General features: G+C 32.5%; 1 protein-coding gene and 1 non-coding gene across 2 annotated transcripts in view; both read left to right on the plus strand.

Moving 5' to 3' along the window:
- The first annotated feature begins 4,744 nt into the window (after window positions 1–4,744).
- LOC117338677 lies at window positions 4,745–4,849 on the plus strand. The gene has a single exon (XR_004535016.1). It is a non-coding gene; the product is annotated as a U6 spliceosomal RNA (small nuclear RNA).
- A 7,792-nt stretch (window positions 4,850–12,641) lies between these two features.
- Window positions 12,642–26,139, plus strand: part of LOC117337450 (putative tyrosinase-like protein tyr-1) — a 30,320-nt gene continuing 16,822 nt past the window's right edge. The window contains exon 1 of the mRNA XM_033898438.1: window positions 12,642–12,869. The gene's annotated coding sequence lies outside the window, so the exon portion shown is untranslated. The remainder of the gene's footprint in view (window positions 12,870–26,139) is intronic.

The following is a 26,139-nucleotide window of genomic DNA, read 5'->3' on the forward strand; positions in this document are numbered from 1 at the left end:
TGTGTTATTATCTATGTATACACGTATTGGTGTGTTATTATCTGTGTATACATGTATTGGTGTGTTATTATCTATGTATACATGTATTGGTGTTATTATCTGTGTATACATGTATTGGTGTGTTATTATCTGTGTATACATGTATTGGTGTGTTATTATCTGTGTATACATGTATTGGTGTGTTATTATCTGTGTATACATGTATTGGTGTGTTATTATCTATGTATACATGTATTGGTGTTATTATCTGTGTATACATGTATTGGTGTGTTATTATCTATGTATACATGTATTGGTGTGTTATTATCTGTGTATACATGTATTGGTGTTATTATCTATGTATACATGTATTGGTGTGTTATTATCTGTGTATACATGCATCGGTGTGTTATTATCTATGTATACATGTATTGGTGTGTTATTATCTATGTATACATATATTGGTGTTATTATCTGTGTATACATGTATTGGTGTGTTATTATCTATGTATACATGTATTGGTGTGTTATTATCTGTGTATACATGTATTGGTGTTATTATCTATGTATACATGTATTGGTGTGTTATTATCTGTGTATACATGCATCGGTGTGTTATTATCTATGTATACATGTATTGGTGTGTTATTATCTATGTATACATATATTGGTGTTATTATCTATGTATACATGTATTGGTGTTATTATCTATGTATACATGTATTGGTGTTATTATCTGTGTATACATGTATTGGTGTGTTATTATCTATGTATACATGTATTGGTGTTATTATCTGTGTATACATGTATTGGTGTTATTATCTGTGTATACATGTATTGGTGTTATTATCTATGTATACATGTATTCGTGTGTTATTATCTATGTATACATGTATTGATGTGTTATTATCTGTGTATACATGTATCGGTGTGTTATTATCTATGTATACATGTATCGGTGTGTTATTATCTATGTATACATGTATTGGTGTTATTATCTATGTATACATGTATTGGTGTTATTATCTGTGTATACATGTATTGGTGTGTTATTATCTGTGTATACATGTATTGGTGTTATTATCTATGTATACATGTATTGGTGTGTTATTATCTGTGTATACATGTATTGGTGTTATTATCTATGTATACATGTATTGGTGTGTTATTATCTGTGTATACATGTATTATTATCTATGTATACATGTATTGGTGTGTTATTATCTATGTATACATGTATTGGTGTGTTATTATCTATGTATACATGTATTGGTGTGTTATTATCTGTGTATACATGTATCGGTGTGTTATTATCTGTGTATACATGTATTGGTGTGTTATTATCTATGTATACATGTATTGGTGTGTTATTATCTATGTATACATGTATTGGTGTGTTATTATCTATGTATACATGTATTGGTGTTATTATCTATGTATACATGTATTGGTGTGTTATTATCTGTGTATACATGTATCGGTGTGTTATTATCTATGTATACATGTATTGGTGTGTTATTATCTGTGTATACATGTATTGGTGTTATTATCTGTGTATACATGTATTGGTGTGTTATTATCTGTGTATACATGTATTGGTGTGTTATTATCTGTGTATACATGTATTGGTGTTATTATCTGTGTATACATGTATTGGTGTTATTATCGATGTATACATGTATTGGTGTGTTATTATCTATGTATACATGTATTGGTGTGTTATTATCTGTGTATACATGTATTGGTGTGTTATTATCTATGTTTACATGTATTGGTGTTATTATCTGTGTATACATGTATTGGTGTGTTATTATCTGTGTATACATGTATTGGTGTGTTATTATCTATGTATACATGTATTGGTGTGTTATTATCTGTGTATACATGTATTGGTGTGTTATTATCTGTGTATACATGTATTGGTGTGTTATTATCTATGTATACATGTATTGGTGTTATTATCTGTGTAGACATGTATTGGTGTGTTATTATCTGTGTATACATGTATTGGTGTGTTTTTATCTGTGTATACATGTATTTGTGTGTTATTATCTATGTATACATGTATTGATGTGTTATTATCTGTGTATACATGTATTGGTGTGTTATTATCTGTGTATATATGTATTGGTGTTATTATCTGTGTATACATGTATTGGTGTGTTATTATCTGTGTATACATGCATTGGTGTTATTATTTGTGTATACATGTATCCTGTATGTATCATTTGTCCTGTATGTATCATGTGTCCTGCTTGGTGTCTTCGGCAGTATGCTTCAGTGAGGTAGCACTATAAATCGGTAAAAGTTCCGGCCTATCACAAGGAGACTCTACACGAACATACCGCAGCCTCCAAAAACACACATACGCATGCGCACTCACCACACGCATGCATGTCGCACGCACAGGAGGCCGTCCTTACATGACCTTAGCTGTTAATAGGACGTTAAACGAAATAAACCAACCCAAACGTGTATACATGTACTTGATATCTTGATTTCTTGGTATTTGCTTGGAGTTCTTCAGGGTTAGATTTTTGATTCTGTTAGTTTTGTCGAGTTGCTCTATCGTAAATGACAAAGTTGATTTTCCCCGAGGTCAGGGACGGCCATGATTTATAATGTAGGAATTTGACCCAGTGCTGTTTGGTCTAACCTCCCTCAAAAGTACACTGCTGCCTGAGAAATGAGTAATAGCTGTCGGAGACATTTATGACTTTTATAAACTTCACACGCGGCCAAGTAAACTGGAAAATCTCAGTGACGGCTAATTATCTACCCACTGTCAAATACTTGTAATGTTGTCATTTTTCGGCATAGCCGTATAACATTCTTTTCGCCCAGGATATGACGCGACAGGTGGCGTTACTGGTCAATATGAAGTATGTGATTGGTCAATGTAGCTGTAAATGCAGAATTGTATTGACTTCTGAGACTTTCAAATGGACTGTCCAAAAATATTAGAAACAACAATAATGCAATTGAAGATTGTTTTTTTTTCTTTGTGTGGTTATAACAATGGGCATGTGCAAGAAAAACCTGTGTTCGTGAATTCTCGGTTTTCACCTTTTGTATGATGTGCCGCACAAGTACATGTATACACAAGGTATGACAATGTGTTCAGTAGTACTAGCACGCTACACACGTGACAATACATATCTGATGTACATGTTAGGTCGATTAAAGCGACACATGGAGACTTATGTAAATTTTTATATAATTCATGGATGTACCTATACTAAACAAATGTCAGATCTCTCAATTAAAGCTGCACCAAATGCCTGGGTTCTTCCCGAATTGCACAAAACACGTGCTTGTGTACAGTAACCACGGTAATACACGCTGTGCGTTTGATTGGTTGGATCGGAAGATCATGCGTTTCGGTATCATGCTTGTCACGTGATTATCTGTTTACTTCCAAATATGGTGTTTTCCCGACCAGACACACTTAGCAGTTTCATATGATACATAAATATATCAGAGAGAAAAATCTTTCCATTTTATTTACTTATCCATCAAGCTACTTAACAAATTGGTGTTACGTAAACCTCATAACTTAGACAATTCAGTAGAAAATTAAAAAAAAATTAAATGTTGGACGCAAATTGAGTACAAAAACTCTTTAGAAAAATCATGACATTCACAATAAAAAAAACAAACAAAAAACAACAAAAAAACAAACAACAAAAAAAGCTTTTATAGTTAAAAAAAAAAAGTAACAATGAAATTTGTAATGAGACAAAAACAATACAATTCATAAACAAAAGATAATTACACATAAATGTGATTGTAATTAGCAAGCATCAATGCAATAAAGCGAATAACAATGTAATTCATAATCAAACAAAAATATATCAATTGTAGTGATGGATGACGATTGCCAAAGAAGATGCATTTTTTGGTGTGTGTTGTGGTTTAGTTTAAACATATTTTATTGCTTCAAATATAGGCATGAGGATTGGCACAGGTTATACAAATTATTAAAGCCCTCTCCTTCAAATATTATTAAAACAATGTGACAAAAAACAATGGATATTTACATTAATTTTACGATTGACAAATTAGAAAAGGAAGACTAAAGTGGGAAAGTGAAGGGAAGACAGATGATTATACCATAATTAATTTATGTCTAACAAAAATATTTGATTTACACACAATGACATAATATCTGCCTGGAACAAACTAACTACATATGCACGCTCCTTCACCTTATCATTGTCCTTTTATGCTCATTCCTTAATCGTTCTCCTTTTGATAATCAAGCTCCTGCTAGGTAACGTTTCATTGTGCCAGGCAGAAAAATATTTACAGAACATATCAAAATATTAGAGGACATATTATACATAAATATGTGTTGTGGTGTGTATGTGATAGCGTGCGTGTATATCTGGTATATGTCACTGTACTGTTTTAAAATTGTGTCTAAAACATTGCAAAATAAAACATATACAAATATATATATTCAATGCAAATCATTTTAATTACAAACAATGCATAAAAGGATTGGACGCAAGTTATCAGAACTTGTCAATGTCCTCTCCGTAATGACTTTAAACATATTTATTGTCCAAAATAGGCACGCAAGGATCTGGCACAAGTTATGACAACTTATGAAGCCATCTCCTATCAACAAAACATTTTACACAATTGATGACATAGACATTTACAAATTCAAAGTTTAAATAAGTCAATTTTACATAATTATGCAAATAGTGACACAATGTATACAGATGAAAAACTTAGCAACGGCCGAATGATAAACAACATATAATAATTAGTACCTATTTTAAAACTGGAACGATACCGAGAAGATTAGCATGGCCCTTTGCGCAAGGATGACACGTTAATTCGTGAAGCGTTCCATATTTTTAATAAATGAACTTGCTTATATTATCAAATAGAGCAGAAAAGGGAAAAGGAAAGATAGGGTTAGAGAAAGAGAATATATATATAAATATCAATGGTATTCAAAGTTTACGAATGCCGACTGCTAAATATCTGACAGATTACGATGATTTGTTCTTGGTTGAAGTTGAAGGCCTAGGACAAACGGTCACGTGTTTAATTACCATAGTACGGAAATGTCGGACATTCCAGTAACTGTACTCTACGTAATTTAGTCTGTGTGATTTGAATACATGTGAGGAGAACGTTTGTTGACATTTCGAGAGTTCGCTGCCCATATCTGACGTGTATCGAATTCTAACATCCCTAAGTCTGGAATTACTTGTAACAGTGTCACGATTTTTAAATCATAGCTGACATTAGTTTAAACCAGGAAGGCATTTACTGCTCTAGGATATCACATGATAGTTATTGAAAAGTACTTAGTCATTGGAAAGTATTTAGTTGTTGGGAAGTATTTAGTCATTGGAAAGTATTTAGTTGTTGGGAAGTATTTAGTCATTGGAAAATATTAAGCCATTGGAAAGTATTTAGTCATTGGAAAATATTTAGTCATTGGAAAGTATTTAGTCATTGGAAAGTATTTAGTTATTGGAAAGTATTTAGTCATTGGAAATTATTTATTCATTGGAAAGTATTTAGTCATTGGAAACTATTTATTCATTGGAAAGTATTTAGTCATTGGAAACTATTTATTCATTGGAAAGTATTAAGTCATTGGAAACTATTTATTCATTGGAAAGTATTTAGTTTTTGAAAAGTATTCAGTAATTAGAAAGTACAATTGTATGTAGTCATTGGAAAGATTTTAGTTATTGGAAAGTATTGAGTCATTGGAAAGTATTGAGTCATTGGAAAGTATTTAGTCATTAGAAAGTATTTAGTCATTAGAAAGTATTTAGTAATTAGAAAGTATTTAGTAATTAGAAAGTATTGAGTCAATGGAAAGTATTTGCATTTGTTTTCAAATCTAAGAAAATCGATTCCCCAAACTGAAAAGTCTTTTTATTAATAAAATGTTATTTCTCACGATGTTTAATGATCTAGCTAACTGGAGAATGTTTATATTAGTCTGAATTTATTGATAAGCTAATGAAGACAAAAAACCTTACCGAATCGATAGCAATGGATTTATTGATTAGATCGATCTTATATTAATTGAAGCTAGAACTGAAGAACACTACCTACTTTTCCACATATTAATCTACACAATCTACCAACATGTTTTATAACATAATCGGCCTGTTATTCAATACATTCTCCCGTACAATATCTTAGCATATATCAATACTGTGATTGCAATATACCCTGGAGCGTACAATTATGACGTCATGATAGGGACAAAAACGTGACGCCATGAAATTTGAATCCCGCAACAAAATGGTTGTATCCTTTTGATAAAGCCGTCCACATTTTGATTTTATAACCTGTCAATATGTAAGCCGAGTCTCGCAAAAACCCTTCTAGAACTCAATTAAGATCCTATATGTATGAAAATCATGGCGATTTCTATTTTCTTGAGATGAACTTTCCATTTCTTGATAGCAAAACAGCTGCTTCCTTCTACTACTACATGTGATGTAGTTGATGTTAAAATTATTTATATCCCTGCCAATGCCCCTTGCTAGTTCAGACGGGTACATACCTGCCAGATGGTCCTACACTACATTCTATATTCATGAGTTGTAGTTCCTGGATACTCTGGACTTCAATGGTTAATGATCCCGTCAAATTACAATTAGGATAATATTTGGATAGCCAATTGATACAATATCCTACGGAACCGCCGCGACTTTGAGATTAAGACTAGCAGCATGCGAAAGAGGAATTTTCCTTAGTTCATTTGAATTCAACTTTTGTTGCGTTTGATTGTAATTGTAACTATTGGAAGCAAATGAGTAAGGCTAACGGGTTTACAATGGTGTGTGTGTACGGTGAAAGCGTGTAAATGGTGAACATTTTATGGTTCCTGCACAGTTACCAAAAGGACCTCAAACTTCGACAGCTATGTCCAGTTTGGTTGCTGATATACCGATGTCTGAGTAGAGCATCATCTAGCTTGGGCTGGGGTTTCTCTCGTTGTCAGGGTCGTAAATTGATAACGTATTTCTATAATGGGTCACCTAACGACGAAAGGAGACTTTATATAACATATTAGCATATAATATATCATATTAGTTTCATGGTCAAGATCGTTGACAACACGTCAGCCATTTTAATAAATCACGTGATATGATATTTATCAACCTATAAATGATCATAACCAAATTTTCACTCCGCGGTTAATACATTACAGTGCAGATACTTCAGATAAGCGACCATTTATAATCATGCAAGTCAAAAACAAACAAACAAAATAAAAACCATCAAACAAAACAACTTAAGGACGGCGATAAAAAACCAAAAATATTTATCGGAACTGAACAATTGGAACAAAGGAAATACATATTTGATTTCGCGATATTATTGACTGATCCGGGCAATCCGTCATGACATTTTCTTGCACCGCCATTTCCCCGGTCATGGCGTAAATGATGAGAATTCATTCAAGTTAGACTCACTTTACGTTAAACACGAATAAACATGCAGAGATGATATCAAAACCTTGACATGTAATATGTGTCCTTTTTTGAATGGTTGACAGTATCTTTATAGAACTTCCTCGGACGTATTATGTATTTTGTGCTCCGGAAACATGGCCCGGATGTGTTTTGTGATTTACAATATGTCTGAAAGCCTAGCGACGTGTAAACTCGTGTGACAGTTCTCACGTAACGCACAACAAATGCATACATCAGCATTTCTTCTTCTCGCCACCTGTGTTAATCACACCGCCACGTGCTCTTAATGAAAAATTAATTCTATTTTTTTGTTTCTGTATTGTAATCACCACGAATACTTACACTGATGTAACCTACAGCGGATACATGAGTTTAATTTCCTAAAGAAATCGGTGATAAATTTAGCAACATTAGAAACAGCACACATCCAGACCAAAAACCGTGACGACATGACGAGTTTAATTTCCGTTCAGATTCGGTTCTATCACAGATAGCCTCTTCGTCTGTTAATACAACCAATATATAACTAAGGTTAAGGACTCAATCGGTCTAGTCATGAAAAGACCCAATTTCGGGGAAATTGTGATTGTCGAAAAACCTTGAAGATATGTCGATGGTAAAGGTCTCAATCGGCAGACAGATATATTTTGTCTTTAAATTAGTATATGATTAAATCATATCATGCCGTCGAATCGTCGCAAGGCTTCATTTAACTTCGGGAAAGGGTCAAATTTCAATTAGTCGGACTGTGCACTGTCCCGCGAATGCAAGCAAAGAACCTATTGGGTATAACTTAGAGAATATCGTATGTCAGCACTTCAGCTTCGTAGCTATGAAATTTAGGCAGGTAACCAATTTACCTGGATACTAGTTCATTAATGCAGATTATCCTGTTGATCGCCCCTGTCCATCCCAATCGCCCATTGAAAAGTCTGTGTCAAACTCTGCCATGTTTAAACCTGTATGATAAATTTGTAATCTCAACGCTGATTGGCTCATTAATTTCAAATAACCAATCAGCGTTGAGCTTGTTTCCTAGCTTAGTCTAGGTGTATGCTCTCTATCACGATGTTAGGTGTACAAAAAAATCAAATCGAAAGAATAAGCTGAAAAATTCATTCAAGACACAAACTGAACCATTTGAATGTGCAACCTCGACCATTCAAAAGGAAAAATTGAACCATTTTAATGGGTACACTGGACCATTCAAAAGGAAAAAATGAACTGCTCGAATGGGCAAAATGAACCATTCAAAAGGATAAATCGAACTATTTGAATTGACAAACTGGATCATTCAAAAGGATAAACTAAACCATTTCATTTGTGAAAACTGTTGAAAAGAGTTTATAAACTGAAAGAACAGAGTGATTTTTATCAAACCAGAAAACTCCGCCATAGTCCGTGTTGAGAAAAGAGGAGGGCCACATGTAACCTAAACCGAGACTTTAAACCTGCGGCATCACATTACGCTCGCTAATTATCATAATGTATCGTGTGGTTGCTCTGCGGTATGTTTCTTGATTCTTTGAAGAAATTTTCGCATGTGAGGTTGTATCTACGGTAAATAACTTAAACTTAAGGAGTTATCTGTCTGATAGAGCTAATATATCCGTTATACCAACTCGTACGTAGGACTTGTCAGATTTGTAGACACCGAAACACAACCTGTTGGCAATTTATCTTAATATAAGTATCAGTATATAAGGAGATGGAATGTGACACACAATGATGCAAAAAATATTTGTATAACGCCGCTTTTGCAACCGACTTTACTTTTTAGCTTACTTTATAACTAAATTAATAACTGACTTAACTTTATAACTAAATTAATAACTGACAACTTTATAACTAAATTTACAACTGACTGAATTACTTGATAACTAACTTTACAACTGACTTAACTTAATAACTAACTTGACAATTGACTTAAATGAATAGCTAACTTTTATAACTGAATTAACTTCATAACTAAATTTATTACTGACTTACCTTTAAAAATAGCATAGCTATATAACTAACGTTATGACTGACTTAACTTTATAACTAGATTTATTACTGACTTAACTTTAAAAATAACTTCATAAATAACTTAACTTTAAAAGTAACATAACTATATAACTGACGTTATGACTGACTTAACTCTATTACTGAAATCTATTACTGACTTACCTTCATAGCTCTATTAATCTATTACTGACTTAACTTCATAGCTAACTTGATAACTGATTTAACCTTACCAAGCTAGACGATTGAAAACGGTCGAAAATACAGGCTTCAGAAAAAAGCATTGTATTAAAATATGTGTGACACATTGAGAAGAATAGACATTTCAAACCCAATACTACAAGATCATACAGTCTGAAGAACTCTGGCCCCGCTTTCACGAAACTTCTTAAGTCCGTTCTCAATGCTTAACTCTGAGTACATGCTTAACTTTAAGCATATGCTCAAAATTCGGCTTTCACAAAACTTCTTAATTCTCAATTCTCAGATTTTAAGTTGAGAACGGGCCGATATTTGAGAACGGTCCTAAGCATGCTTAAGTCTGTGATCTCGTTCTTAAATATGGCGAACATACGTAAACTTCCTCGTCGTCTGCGGCGGCGACTGACCCATCGTCGTGCATAGATATATTCCGTTGTCTGCATATACATTGAAAACATTGCCATACTAGGGCATATACGACAGGAATCGATTTCAGCCTGTAAAAACATGTATTTTGTTACTCATTCGACAAATGCTGGAGTGAGCAATGCCCGTCCCTTCGCAACAAGCTTTCTTTACTTGCATTGGCCGATACTCTTTGGGTGTCGTAGTCGACCGTGTCAAGGTGCATCATTGAGGTTGTATTTATCCTTGCCACATTTCAGACTTTCCATCATCTTCCCGTCAACACAAATACTTACTAACAAACTTTCAAACTGCAAGAGCCGTCTACCGGCGACCTACATATCGCTGTAGTAATAAATGCGGTAGTGGACAACACAGCTCCAACATCCACCTTCACAATCGTAAAGTAGGCTAGCGCGACTACGACATCAAACACCACAGTTAGTTGTTACTACATCAACACGTACTGTCAATAAAATATGTTTCGTAACTAAAATAAAACATTTCAAGACAATATAGGTACGGAGATATTCACATAAATTCACTTCAAAGAAGGAAAGAATGTCAGGTTTCGTAAGAGTTACTTTCCATCTATATGGCTAAATTAAACTTGTACTTATTAAATTGTATATTTTTCAATTGAATTACTGTATACATTTATTACATTATATGCCTAAATATTTCAAATATATATATATATATCTTCAGTGTATTGTAAGCCTTATGTACGAGTGATAAAATTTTAAATGCTATTTCCAAATATATTCCATATTTCAAATTTGACAATCTGATTAAAATCAGCTGTTACATGGCTACGTTTACGGATCAGGCGTAGTGCATAGTAAACGTAGCCATGTAACAGCTGATTTTAATCAGATTGCAAATTTGAGTGCAAACCTTAAATTTTTTGTTTCATATTTCATTGCTACATTATTTACCCATTTGATATCTTTTACCCATTTAGTTCAGATATCCTTATCTGAACTATATATCTATGTAGTTAAAATTAAAGGTGTATCTAATTAAACTAAAAATAACTGTACACTGTATTTAAAACAGGTTATAATCTCCATTTCTAAATGCATCTACATAATTCTGAATTTTAAATATTAAAGATATCTCTATTTTGTGTTAAATAAAGCTGTATTTTAATAAATTATATAAAGATACATCATGTATCTGTACTTTAATACAGAAGTCTCTAATTATGAAAAATATATGTATTTGAATGGATCTATCTCAATTGAAATATATACCCAAATTAAAATAGGTAAAACCCACATGGCTTAATTGCCATAAAGTCATTTTAGTTTTTACCCATTTATTTCAGATATCTCTATTTGTTGACAAAATACAGAAATCTGTATTGAAATAAATATCAATATTTAAGAGTACAGATATGTATTTAAATACATGTAGGCCTACAGGAATTAAATAAGTGAAAACACAAATGGCTTTGCATATAGTTGCATGCATGAATGGAACATTTATCAGAATACATGACCAAAAAAAGTCTTTGTCACAAAAAATGGGTATTATGCCCTAAAATGCAAGAAATTAGAGTTTTCTTATCTTTTTAAAATTGAAAATTGGCCAAAAACAAACCAAATTAACATTACATATACTGGCCTATAACTTATGGATCATAGTAAAAATTTAAATTTCTATTGATACTTTTGAATTTGTTATGTTATAAATATACAGTAACTAGAGTGTATCTTTATTTGTGTTTATCAACTTTTTTTATAAAAGAAATTAACAGATATCCACTGTCATGCAATTCTTTATTCAGACAACATGTGATGCCAATTTTCATATAACCAGCCATGTAGCAAGGTGGCCTGGGATCTGCCACAATGAAATAATCCACTGTAGATGCATGAAGGCTGTACACCTGAAAAAGATAAAAGGAAAAGTTTTAAGTTAATGCCATGTCCTATTAACCAACTACAGTAGTTATATAACAGGTTCACTGTACCTGTTTATCATGTAAGAGGAGCTTCTATACAAATACAGGTGCCCACCGTACAGTAAAGTACATGTGTATCATATACAGGTGTCCACTGTACAGTACAGTACATGTGTATCATATACGTGTACAGGTGTCCACTGTACAGTACAGTACATGTGTATCATATAGCTTTAAATATTTTGCCTTTAAAGTGAACGATTGTCGCAATATTTTGCAAGCGAACCAAATAAATTAGTCCACGGGGTGTGAGGATGGTATTAAAAATTTGGGTTTAATAAATGTTTTTTTCATTGGACTTCTGATAAAGACAATTTAGACAAAAAGAGCTTGTAACTTTATTATTTTGTAAAATTCTTATAAATCCATTAAAATTATTTGACGTTACATGCATATTACCATATGGCTTATGCTGTTAATATCAATATAAGTACTGTATTTATCTCATTTCTGTCGTTAATGTACGTCTCCGAAATAGGGATAGGAGACGGCATCTTTTTATGTATATACAAAGTCTACTAGAGCTGTCGTTCGTAAATTACGCTTGACTATAAATCACGTATAGAAGACCGTTACCGGTAGGCCGACTGACATTTCTCAAGGTAAAAACGACAAGCCTCAGACCCATCACTACAGCGAGAACAACAGGTAGGTTAGTCTTTCTGCCGAACGAGCCACAAAGGAAGGTGCACAACTGGAGAGAAGGCAAAGACATGTCGGATACGGGATAGAATTATACAACTCGCACTACACAAAGAGGAATACGGTTGTTCCAGTTTTAAAAGGAAACTTCCCAAATTTGGAAATTTGTATTTGAAGGATTGTGTTGAGCTTACCAAACAAAGGTAGGTTTCCCGTTGTTGTTATGGTATGTGTGTATAATGCGGTGTTACGAGACTGTTAATGAATCGCTGTGTCGGGAAGCAGTTAATTTAAATAAACAAATGTAAATTGAATGTGCTTCACATGGTGTCAAAGGTAGGCAAGTAAACTTGTGTTGTATCGCATGCCGAATTGGCACATCAAGGATAAGATTTTGTTAAACTCATTATAAAGATATGCAGTCGTTCTAATTTTGATCATTTTTGTATCTATATTAGATATGTTTATGTTCCGATTATAATATTTCATATAATTATTTTTTTTTCTTGTTTAAGTAAAGCGCATAGTAATTTAAGCTGACACCGATAAAAAGAACAGCTTGTTTTGACAATTGCCGGAGGGTTTATGGCCTTCCGCTCTCTATAACACCTCTGTATATTAACCCCGGGAACTGGCACATTTACTTTTTATCTAAATATGATCAGTATAAAACAAATATTCAGAGGGAACCACGGAAATGCTTTTTTTCTGGTATTGATTAAGAATAAGTATAATATGTATTTTTAATCATAGAATACTCAACTAAATATAAGAACAAAGGAATTTGTCATGAAGTTATTTTATCAGCAATACGCTGATCCATTGTTCTGGACAAAATGCTAATTTCATTATAAAAAAAAACCCTTCAAACAATACAAGAAGTATGATTTATTTAATTGAAATATGCCTATATAAGGATTGAATCATTGCAAATACAAATATCTTGTTTAAAATAGGGAAAAAAATGACATGCAATACGGATATACCATGATATCAAGAAAAAAGACCTCTTTCCTGATAATCAAATGCACACATCATTAGTCCCTCGCCTTTTCTATGATAATAATCACATATTAACATATGTTCCCCATTGCGTGATAATTTAATATATACATATAGATCTCATTGTACGATAATTAAATACCAACATATGTTTCCCCAATGGGTTTATAATTTAATATAAACATAAGTATATCATTGTTTGATAATTCAATATGAACATATTTATTCCTTTGTTTGATATATATATAGTTGGGTCCCATTGTTTCATACATTGTTCAACTTTCCTGATGATTTAATACAAACATATGTATTCCTTTGTTGGATAATTTGACGCTGACTTGGGGGTTTTATCCGTCACATTTGATACATATACAAACATACGTTAATATAAAATAACATATTTATTCAATCTATAAAATATTTTTATTCATTTTCTGATTGTTGATTTCATAAAACATATATTTCGCCCGTTTTAATGCAAAAAATGTGTTGATGACATTAATTTTTGTATATTTCGTTCGTTGTATGAATCCCTGGGTTTATACAAGTCTTTAACAGTTTGTGATATGTGGTATGGTGTTACAATAATGTGGGGATCGCTATGATTAATCAGCGTGGGCATACCTGTGTTAAACAGCCGATATTACTTGGTAAAGTAGAAAATTAAATGCAATGTATCTAACCATATTTTTGTATGAACAAAGACATTTGTTATGGAAATATTATTGTCTTTTGATTATTAAAAAATGAATCATGTGTCTACAAGTTAATGAAACCTTTGGGGTTAGCGACGGAAATATCTAGTAATCATTGATGGCGTAAAAATATACTTCGTGTGTTCATTGTCATCGCGTCAATATATTGCCCGAGGGGTTCCAAGTGTACAATACCAACACCTGTGACCCTTCTAGTCGGAACATCTCTGTTCATTATATTCAAATGAGAAACATGACATTTGACATTGTCGCAAATTATCTTCCTGTAACTCATTAAACTAAAATGTCAACGGGTTCATGGAAGCATGAACATGTATATACAGGGATATATTGACTCTATGAATACATAGAGGAATGCATTGTCTCCATGACAACAGTGAGGAATATATTGTATCCATGGCAACATAGAGTGATATATTGTATCCATGGCAACAGAGAAGGATATATTGTCTTTATGATAACATCATAGATATATTGTCTCCATGACGAGGAATATATTGTTTCTGTGACAATATCGGGGCAGATATTGTCTCCATGACGACATAGAAGGATATATTATTTCCATGACAACCTAAAGGGATATATTATTTCCATGACAACAAAAAGGGATACATTATTTCCATGACAACATCAAAGGATATGTTTTTCCCATGACAACATAAATGATATATTATTTCCATGACAACATAAATGATATATTATTTCCATGACAACATAAACGGATATATTATTTCCATGACAACATGAAAAGATATGCTATTTCCATGACAACATCAAAGGATATATTATGTCCATGACAACATATAAGGATATGTTTTTCCCATGACAACATAAATGATATATTATTTCCATGACAACATGAACGGATATATTATTTCCATGACAACATAAAAAGATATGCTATTTCCATGACAACATAAAAGGATATATTATGTCCATGACAACATAAAAAGATATGTTATTCCCATGACAACATAAAGGGATATATTATTTCTTTGACAACATAGAGGGATACATCTTTTCCAGGACTACATAAAGGGATTTATATTTTCATGACAACATGAAGGAATGCATTGTCTTCCTGACAACATAGAGAAATGCATGATCTTTATGACAACATAGAGGGATTTGACAACATGGGGGTATATTAATTATCTGAAAACGTAACAGGTTCTATTGTCTTCATGACTACATAGAGGGATACATTAGTTTCCATGACAACATAGAGGGATATACGGTCTCAATGACAACATAGAGGGATATACTGTCTCCATGACAACATAGAGGGGTATAATGTCTCCATAGCTACATGGACGGATATTTTGCCTCCATGACGACATAGAGGAATATGTTGTCTTTATGACAACATGGAGGGATATAATGTCTCCATGACAACATAGAGGAATATACTGTCTCCGTGGCAACATAGAGGGGTATAATGTCTCCATAGCTACATGGACGGATATTTTGTCTCCATGACGACAAAGAGGAATATGTTGTCTCTATGACAACATAGAGTGATATATTGTCTATATGATTACAATAAAGAATATATTAATTCTTTGACATCATATCGGGGTATATTGTCTCAGTAACAACAGAGATATATTTTGTCTCAATGACGACAAAGAGGAATATACTGTCTCCGTGGCAACATAGAGTAATATACTGTCTCCGTGGCAACATAGAGTAATATACTGTCTCCATGGCAACATAGAGTAATATACTCTCCCCATGGCAACAGAGAGGAATATGTTGTCTTTATGACAACATAGAGAAATATTTTGTCTATATGATTACAATAAAGAATATATTGTTTCTTTGTCATCATACCGGGGTATATTGTCTCAATGACAACAGAGATATATTTTGTCTCAATGACGACAAAGAGGAATATACTGTCTCCATGGCAACATAGAGTGATATAATGTCTCCGTTACTGGATGAATATACTGTCTCAGACAGAGCACGGTTATCTCGCAGCTAGTCCGGTGACATATCAAACGTCAGCTATAAGTCTATAGACGTGATGAACAGGTATGAACAATGACGAACATTTATCACTGACCTCTGTCCAGTACACACGTAAAGTGTTACAGATGTCCAGCCTTGTCAAATGACTTTTCTCTGGGAACCTCAACCACATAAATCTTGATACACGTACTAAATGCAATCACTTTTCAAACACATTTGGAGGTGATATGGCACTTTTGTGAGAGGTGTATCATCTTGACAACAGTAAGATATCCCTCAACTGTTGTGAACTCGACTCGGCCTCTATCTGACTGGGTCTGACGTTCGAGGAGTCCTGAGGTCCCACCTATTTATGTTAAAGTGGTACAAGTGGACTGATAAATGTAGAGTAGTGGGACCAGTCGGATTTAAACACCGTACTAGGCAATCAATATATTTTTTTTTAATTATTTTTATTAACTTCTGTTTAGGATAGTAGACAACTCACACTGTTGTAGGATATATTGCAGGTTCAATAGGATACGTTCAAAATTATTGATATCCTGTCAGAATTTTTGTTTTTTTTTTATAATTATTTATTTTTACCTATTTTATTGGAGAAGTTAGTATTTCTGATCAGCAATTACAGATATATTTTAAATGGTTCACTTGTATACTCCATTATTTACCTTTGTGGCTGTTTGTTTAAGTGTCTTGTCTATGTACCAAAGTTAAACAACGTCGAGCGTGGTCAACTCTTGAATGGGTTACCGCTCCATTGAATCCTTGGTAATATTTGGTGGCAGCGAACGGGGCTTGTTTCTTGTAAGGTGCCGTTGTACAGCATGGGAAGCACAATGTTCCTGGAGACTTACTGGATACAGTTTCAAAGTGGCTCCGCTATAAAAACAAGAGGGGTAGTTGTGTTTGATGAAAATGCCAGATTGAATCTTGTTTAAGGGGGCAATGCGTCAGTTCATGGATATGGGTATTTCAGCTGCAAAGTCCAATATCTAGTCTTTCTGTGTACCGAAATTAAGCAACGTCGAGCTGGGCCATCACTTGGATTTTTGCACCTCCGGTTACAATATAATGGAAACAAATGACGTCATTCATGTATATACAGTATTATTTTATACCCATATTCATTTATTGATATTTAACTGATTAACTTATATTAGTTAGACATTTTGGAAAAGACGTTTATTAACTGGGTTTGCAATAGAAGTCTTTGTGATATGTTGACGACTACAACAGGGACATTTCAGAGACTAATGATCATGGTTTTTATACGATTGGGTTGATATTGGCTAAAAAAAGTCAACACAAAACAGCTTAAGAACACAAATCAAAAGAAGATGATAAGTAACACAAATCCAAATGTTTGAACAAAAAAAACACTATAAATAAAAACAGCATAAATTTAATAATTATAACTTAAATCATAAAAATCTAGGTCAAATCCGAGACAAAGCTCATAAAAGTTTGCATATTTAAAAGTTTGACATATGTTATGCAAAACGCTATATTTCTGACATAGTAGAAGCTAGAGACATGCATTTCCTGGATAGTATATAATAGTACTCCGAATGTCCCTCTCTGTCCCATTTCCTTTGTCCCAATATCGCCTTTCATATCTTTAATGACCTATACAAAATACATCGCAGTTTATTCAAAAGCGCACTCCGGATTATATAAATTCATATTAAGTGATCAACCAATTCATAATCTAGTTCAACCCTGTCAAATCATATTCTCTTTATATTCATTGTATCTCTTTTGGTCTCTTTGATCGTGCCCCTTCGTGCCCCTTTGTGAATCTTCTGTGCCCCTTTATGCCCCCTTTATACCCCTTTTCTGTTCGATCTCCCTAATGTTATGAAGTAGCTTGTCGTCCCACACATACACACGTCAAATTATAAACAGATGACTTTGCAGGATGCTTGAAGATATGCAGAGCGTGCTGGTATTCACTGTCTTAATTAATAAAAACGACGTGTTTATGAATGACATAGTTATGTATATCTGCTATTTTGAAAGTAAATAATGCTATATTTCCAGTGCCTGAAGGCAAAAGTTAGCCCTGTTTAGTGGGAAGAGCTAACTAATGACAAAAACGTCAAAAACCATTGTCTACAGCGGAGTTTGATAGTTTAATAATATCTTAATATTCTACAATTATTTCCCCAACGTGAACAGAATTAATTTGATTTATTACGCTCTTACTTTTGAATTATGACCATTTGTTCATTAACTCAACTAAAACAAATTTATTATAAGTAATTGAGTCATTTCTAAGGTATGAAACTCATATTTCAACTTCATTTTACTGCATTTTTAATTTTTTTTTTTTTTTTTTTTTTACAAAATACAAAAATAAGTATTTTTTTTAACAATAAGGCAGATAATGATTACACAATCACATGTCACGTGACAATTATATCCAACCTTTTTAATTCGTGTGACACACTTCTAAGCAGACATGTTAAGGTATAATCGTCACATTGATTGTAATGTCGACTTTTATCTGTACCCGGCCCTTTGAACTACCAAGTCACTTATATATGAATAATGTATACATTTCTGTGTCAAGCGCCATATTAGTTTGCGCGGACGTGATTTATATCATACTGTTCACGTGACGAAAATGAGATATAGGAACACATTCTAACGCGACAAAACTTGACACCGTCGATTGGCCGGCAATATATTCATCTGACTTGACATAATTACATAAATGGCTTTTTATTGTTAAAACGAATGTATGCATTTGTCAAAACGTAATGTTGATGAATTAGGCAGTACGCTATATATAGCTAGATACAGGAAGTGCTAATCAGCTGTTCCACGATATTGTGCTTGAGGTAAAAACAAACACGTTTTAAATTTCCCAAACAGGTAGAAAGAGTTAAAGCACCATGTTCATTACCAATGCGTGCAGCATTTAGCGGAAAACAAATCTTTATATCAGAATCATATATTATTAAAGTCATGAATATATAGCCTTCATTAATTCATCATTGTTGCGAATTATCTATACACAGTTAGAAACATGTTGATCTATTTTCAGCAGTCTTACAAATAAATCTAAGTAAATAAATAGTAATTATAAAAAGCTTACGAATTGATATAAAAAAAAAACGAAAGCAAAATTGATTGAAAGATGCTGGTTATATCATATATACATAAATCCATTTATCAAATTATAGAACGCGTAGAAAAAGAATGGTCAAACTGTTTATAAAGTCAGTGCAACCGAAACAATACGTTTTCCTTCTGGAACCGATTTCATCAATGTTCCTTAACTTGAAAAAAAAAATCATTTAAATTGATTATATGAAAGCATTATTGGATTGAAGTGAAAATTTTGGTGAAGGAACTTTCCTTAAATTCTGTGATGCTTTGCTGTGGGAAGTTTTAAGTTTGGAACTTCCCTTAATACTAATCAGTGCCCCTCCCCCTTTATATGTGTGTGTGCGTCTTTTTATATTTTACAAATAGATACCGGTTTCATATATAAGATGCTTTCCAATAACAGTTAATAAAAAACACCGATAGTTATCATCTGTATTACAATAGTGTGTTTGATGTACCTTAAACAAGAATTTATTTATCCTTATAACGACATCATAATCTCATTTGGAAATATTAAATTTCCTCATGTGATATGAAGGCAGATGGGTTTGGTACCTGTTGATATGCCTAGTGGTTCCATTGTCTCTCATTTAAGACTGCGACTTACCACGGATTTGACCTAGATCGTTACATCAGTTGTGATAAAGCAGACGACGCTTTTCTTTTGGAAGTACATGGTCTTTACTCCTTGTACGTTTAAGTAATCTCCTTACAAAACTATTTTTTGTTTATTTTACCCCCCGTTTAATTGATTTTGTGTTAGAATTATGTTTTGTTATTATGTCGGTATTCCCTGTTGATTTTGCTCTCGTTTTATTGATTTCGAGTTAGAACTATGGTTTCGGCACATGTCAGTATTCTTTGCTGTTCATATATAGCTAGTTGCATCTTAAAAATATGTCTGCATATTATAATCCGTATTCTCAGTTTCAAAAAATGCCATCCATTGGAGCTTCACAAGTGATTTTTATATATGAACATGTTTCGACAGTTTAACAGCAGGGCATTGGTAGTATTAAAAACCATAGATGGGAGAGTTGATATGGTACTATAATATTTAATATGCCAGTACTTTGTATTTAGTGTTCATATACTAACCAAATGATAGACCTGCTTGTGTCTACAACAATCCTTTCGAGGACTGTGTCTACCTCTTTCTTTATCCAACAGGGCCCAGTTGTTCAAAAGGTGATTAAGCTCATCAGAGTTTAACAGCAATTTCAAAATCCTGATCAAATCATTTCTGGTAAAACTAACTTGACAAAATTCATTGAAACTATAAAACGCGTCTATCCCTTCCTACCTAGCTATTTTAAGGAATATGCATAAAAATCTTTTGAAGTAAAAGAGAAATGAAGATTTCACTAATTAAGTGATTAAGCTCATAACCTTTTGAACAACTGGGCCCAGGATAACTTCTCCTAAACACACTTTCTGTTCTGTTGTTCATTTTCAAACATGTTCTAAATGTTTTTTCTCACAGATCTCAAAGTAACGATTAATTACTCCGCTTTGTTGAGTATCTTCTTGTTTGACATCAACTCTGTCACTAATTTTGGTTGATCAGCTATAAGGTTCCGGTGCAGAATAGTAAGTGAATTGACAATTTGTCAGTGTACCTATCCACATTATCCATATGTGACTGATCTCTTTAGTAATATCAAAATAACTATATATAACTTAATTTTATTAATTTTATGATTCATTATTATTAATTAGTAGGAATTTATTCATTACAATACACGATTTTTACGGAAACACCTGGACTTATTCTATTCTACTTTTACTTTTTCAAACACCTGCATTTCAACCTGTATATTCTGTTCAAATTTTATTGCCTTAAACATGCTGTGATGTTATATATACTATCTAATACATACTGTGATGTTATATACTACCTGATACACACTGTCATGTTATATACTACCTAATACACACTGTGATGTTATATACTACCTAATACACACTGTGATGTTATATACCACCTAATACACACTGTCATGTTATATACTACCTAATACACACTGCCATGTTATATACTACCTAATACACACTGTCATGTTATATATACCTAATACACACTGTGATGTTATATACTACCTAATACACACTGTCATGTTATATATACCTAATACATACTGTGATGTTATATATACCTAATACACACTGTGATGTTATATATACCTAATACACACTGTGATGTTATATATACCTAATACACACTGTGATGTTATATACTACCTAATACTCACTGTGATGTTATATACTACCTAATACACACTGTGATGTTATATACTACCTAATACACACTGTGATGTTATATACTATGTAATATACACTGTCATGTTATATATACCTAATACACACTGCCATGTTATATACAACCTAATACACACTGTGATGTTATATACTACCTAATACACACTGTCATGTTATATATACCTAATACACACTGTGATGTTATATACTACCTAATACACACTGTCATGTTATATATACCTAATACACACTGTGATGTTATATACTACCTAATACACACTGTGATGTTATATACTACCTAATACATACTGTGATGTTATATATACTACCTAATACACACTGTCATGTTATATATACCTAATACATACTGTGATGTTATATATACCTAATACACACTGTGATGTTATATATACCTAATACATACTGTGATGTTATATACTACCTAATACACACTGTCATGTTATATACTACCTAATACATACTGTGATGTTATATATACTACCTAATACATACTGTGATGTTATATACTACCTAATACACACTGTGATGTTATATACTACCTAATACACACTGTGATGTTATATACTACCTAATACATACTGTGATGTTATATATACTACCTAATACATACTGTGATGTTATATACTACCTAATACACACTGTGATGTTATATATACCTAATACACACTGTGATGTTATATATACCTAATACACACTGTCATGTTATATACTACCTAATACACACTGTCATGTTATATACTACCTAATACACACTGTGATGTTATATACTACCTAATACACACTGTGATGTTATATATACCTAATACACACTGTGATGTTATATACTACCTAATACACACTGTGATGTTATATATACCTAATACATACTGTCATGTTATATATACCTAATACACACTGTGATGTTATATACTACCTAATACACACTGTGATGTTATATATACCTAATACATACTGTCATGTTATATACTACCTAATACACACTGTGATGTTATATACTACCTAATACACACTGTGATGTTATATATACCTAATACACACTGTCATGTTATATATACCTAATACACACTGTCATGTTATATATACCTAATACACACTGTCATGTTATATATACCTAATACACACTGTGATGTTATATACTACCTAATACACACTGTGATGTTATATATACCTAATACACAGTGTGATGTTATATACTACCTAATACACACTGTGATGTTATATATACCTAATACACACTGTCATGTTATATATACCTAATACACACTGTCATGTTATATACTACCTAATACACACTGTCATGTTATATACTACCTAATACACACTGTGATGTTATATACTACCTAATACACACTGTCATGTTATATACTACCTAATACATACTGTGATGTCATATTCTACCTAATACACACTGTCATGTTATATATACCTAATACACACTGTGATGTTATATATACCTAATACACACTGTCATGTTATATACTACCTAATACACACTGTCATGTTATATATACCTAATACACACTGTGATGTTATATACTACCTAATACACACTGTCATGTTATATACTACCTAATACACACTGTGATGTTATATTCTACCTAATACACACTGTCATGTTATATATACCTAATACACACTGTGATGTCATATACTACCTAATACACACTGTCATGTTATATATACCTAATACACACTGTGATGTTATATATACCTAATACACACTGTGATGTTATATATACCTAATACACACTGTGATGTTATATACTACCTAATACACACTGTCATGTTATATACTACCTAATACACACTGTGATGTTATATACTACCTAATACACACTGTGATGTTATATATACCTAATACACACTGTCATGTTATATATACCTAATACATACTGTCATGTTATATACTACCTAATACACACTGTGATGTTATATACTACCTAATACACACTGTGATGTTATATACTACCTAATACACACTGTCATGTTATATACTACCTAATACACACTGTGATGTTATATACTACCTAATACATACTGTGATGTTATATACTACCTAATACATACTGTGATGTCATATTCTACCTAATACACACTGTCATGTTATATATACCTAATACACACTGTGATGTTATATACTACCTAATACACACTGTCATGTTATATACTACCTAATACACACTGTGATGTTATATTCTACCTAATACACACTGTCATGTTATATATACCTAATACACACTGTGATGTCATATACTACCTAATACACACTGTCATGTTATATATACCTAATACACACTGTGATGTTATATACTACCTAATACACACTGTCATGTTATATATACCTAATACATACTGTGATGTTATATACTACCTAATACACACTGTGATGTTATATACTACCTAATACACACTGTGATGTTATATACTACCTAATACACACTGTGATGTTATATACTACCTAATACACACTGTGATGTTATATACTACCTAATACACACTGTGATGTTATATATACCTAATACACACTGTGATGTTATATATACCTAATACACACTGTGATGTTATATACTACCTAATACACACTGTCATGTTATATACTACCTAATACACACTGTGATATTATATATACCTAATACACACTGTGATGTTATATACTACCTAATACACACTGTGATGTTATATACTACCTAATACACACTGTCATGTTATATATATCTAATACACATTATGATGTTATATATACCTAATACACACTGTGATGTTATATACTACCTAATACACACTGTGATGTTATATACTACCTAATACACACTGTCATGTTATATACTACCTAATACACACTGTTATGTTATATATACCTAATATATACTGTGATGTTAGTGGAATACCTAATGCATACTATAATGTTAGTTGAATACCTTATACACAATGTGATGTTAGTATAATACCTAATACATACTGTGATGTTATATACTACCTAATACACACTGTGATGTTATATACTACCTAATACACACTGTGATGTTATATACTACCTTATACACACTGTGATGTTATATACTACCTAATACACACTGTGATGTTATATACTACCTTATACACACTGTGATTGTTAGTTAGAATACCTTATACATACTGTGATGTTATATATACCTTATACACACTGTCATGTTATATACTACCTAATACACACTGTGATGTTATATACTACCCAATACACACTGTGATGTTATATACTACCTTATACACACTGCCATGTTAGTTGAATACCTAATACATACTGTCATGTAGTGTTGAATACCTAATACACACTGTAATGTTAGTTAGAATACCTTATACACACTGTGATGTTAGTTGAATACCTAATACTCACTGTCATGTTAGTTAGAATACCTTATACACACTGTGATGTTAGTGGAATACCTAATAATCACTGTGATGTTAGTGGAATACCTAATAATCACTGTGATGTTAGTGGAATACCTAATAATCACTGTGATGTTAGTGGAATACCTAATACATACTGTGATGTTAGTGGAATACCTAATACACACTGTGATGTTAGTGGAATACCTAATACATACTGTGATGTTAGTGGAATACCTAATACACACTGTAATGTTAGTGGAATACCTAATACACACTGTAATGTTAGTGGAATACCTAATACACACTGTGATGTTAGTGGAATACCTAATACACACTGTAATGTTAGTGGAATACCTAATAATCACTGTGATGTTAGTGGAATACCTAATACATACTGTGATGTTAGTGGAATACCTAATACACACTGTAATGTTAGTGGAATACCTAATACACACTGTGATGTTAGTGGAATACCTAATACATACTGCCATGTAGTGTTGAATACCTAATACACACTGTGATGTTAGTGGAATACCTAATACATACTGCCATGTAGTGTTGAATACCTTATACACACTGTGATGTTAGTGGAATACCTTATACACACTGTGATGTTAGTGGAATACCTAATACACACTGTGATGGTAGTTGAATACCTAATACATACTGCCATGTAGTGTTGAATACCTAATACATACTGTCATGTAGTGCTGAATACTACCTATTAAAATTGATACATGTACTGAGATGTTTATATACAACATACAATTGTTGACCTTTGTAGAGCCATATGAAGTTGAATTCTTTTTTAGATATATTAAGTTTAAGACATTTGTTATATACATGTATATATATATATATAATGATAATAATAATATCAGTTGGTATGCGCTCCGTTGATAAAGACGTGTGGTCGTGCGCCAACAAATGTACTTCAAGCCACAAAAGTCGATGGCTTAATGTAACAAAGCCGATATCATACATATGTGACATGACGTTTATCGTCAGAACTCCGGTC

The sequence above is a fragment of the Pecten maximus genome, chromosome 11 (assembly GCF_902652985.1).
Source record: "Pecten maximus chromosome 11, xPecMax1.1, whole genome shotgun sequence".
In the NCBI taxonomy this organism is placed as follows: Eukaryota; Metazoa; Mollusca; class Bivalvia; order Pectinida; family Pectinidae; genus Pecten; species Pecten maximus.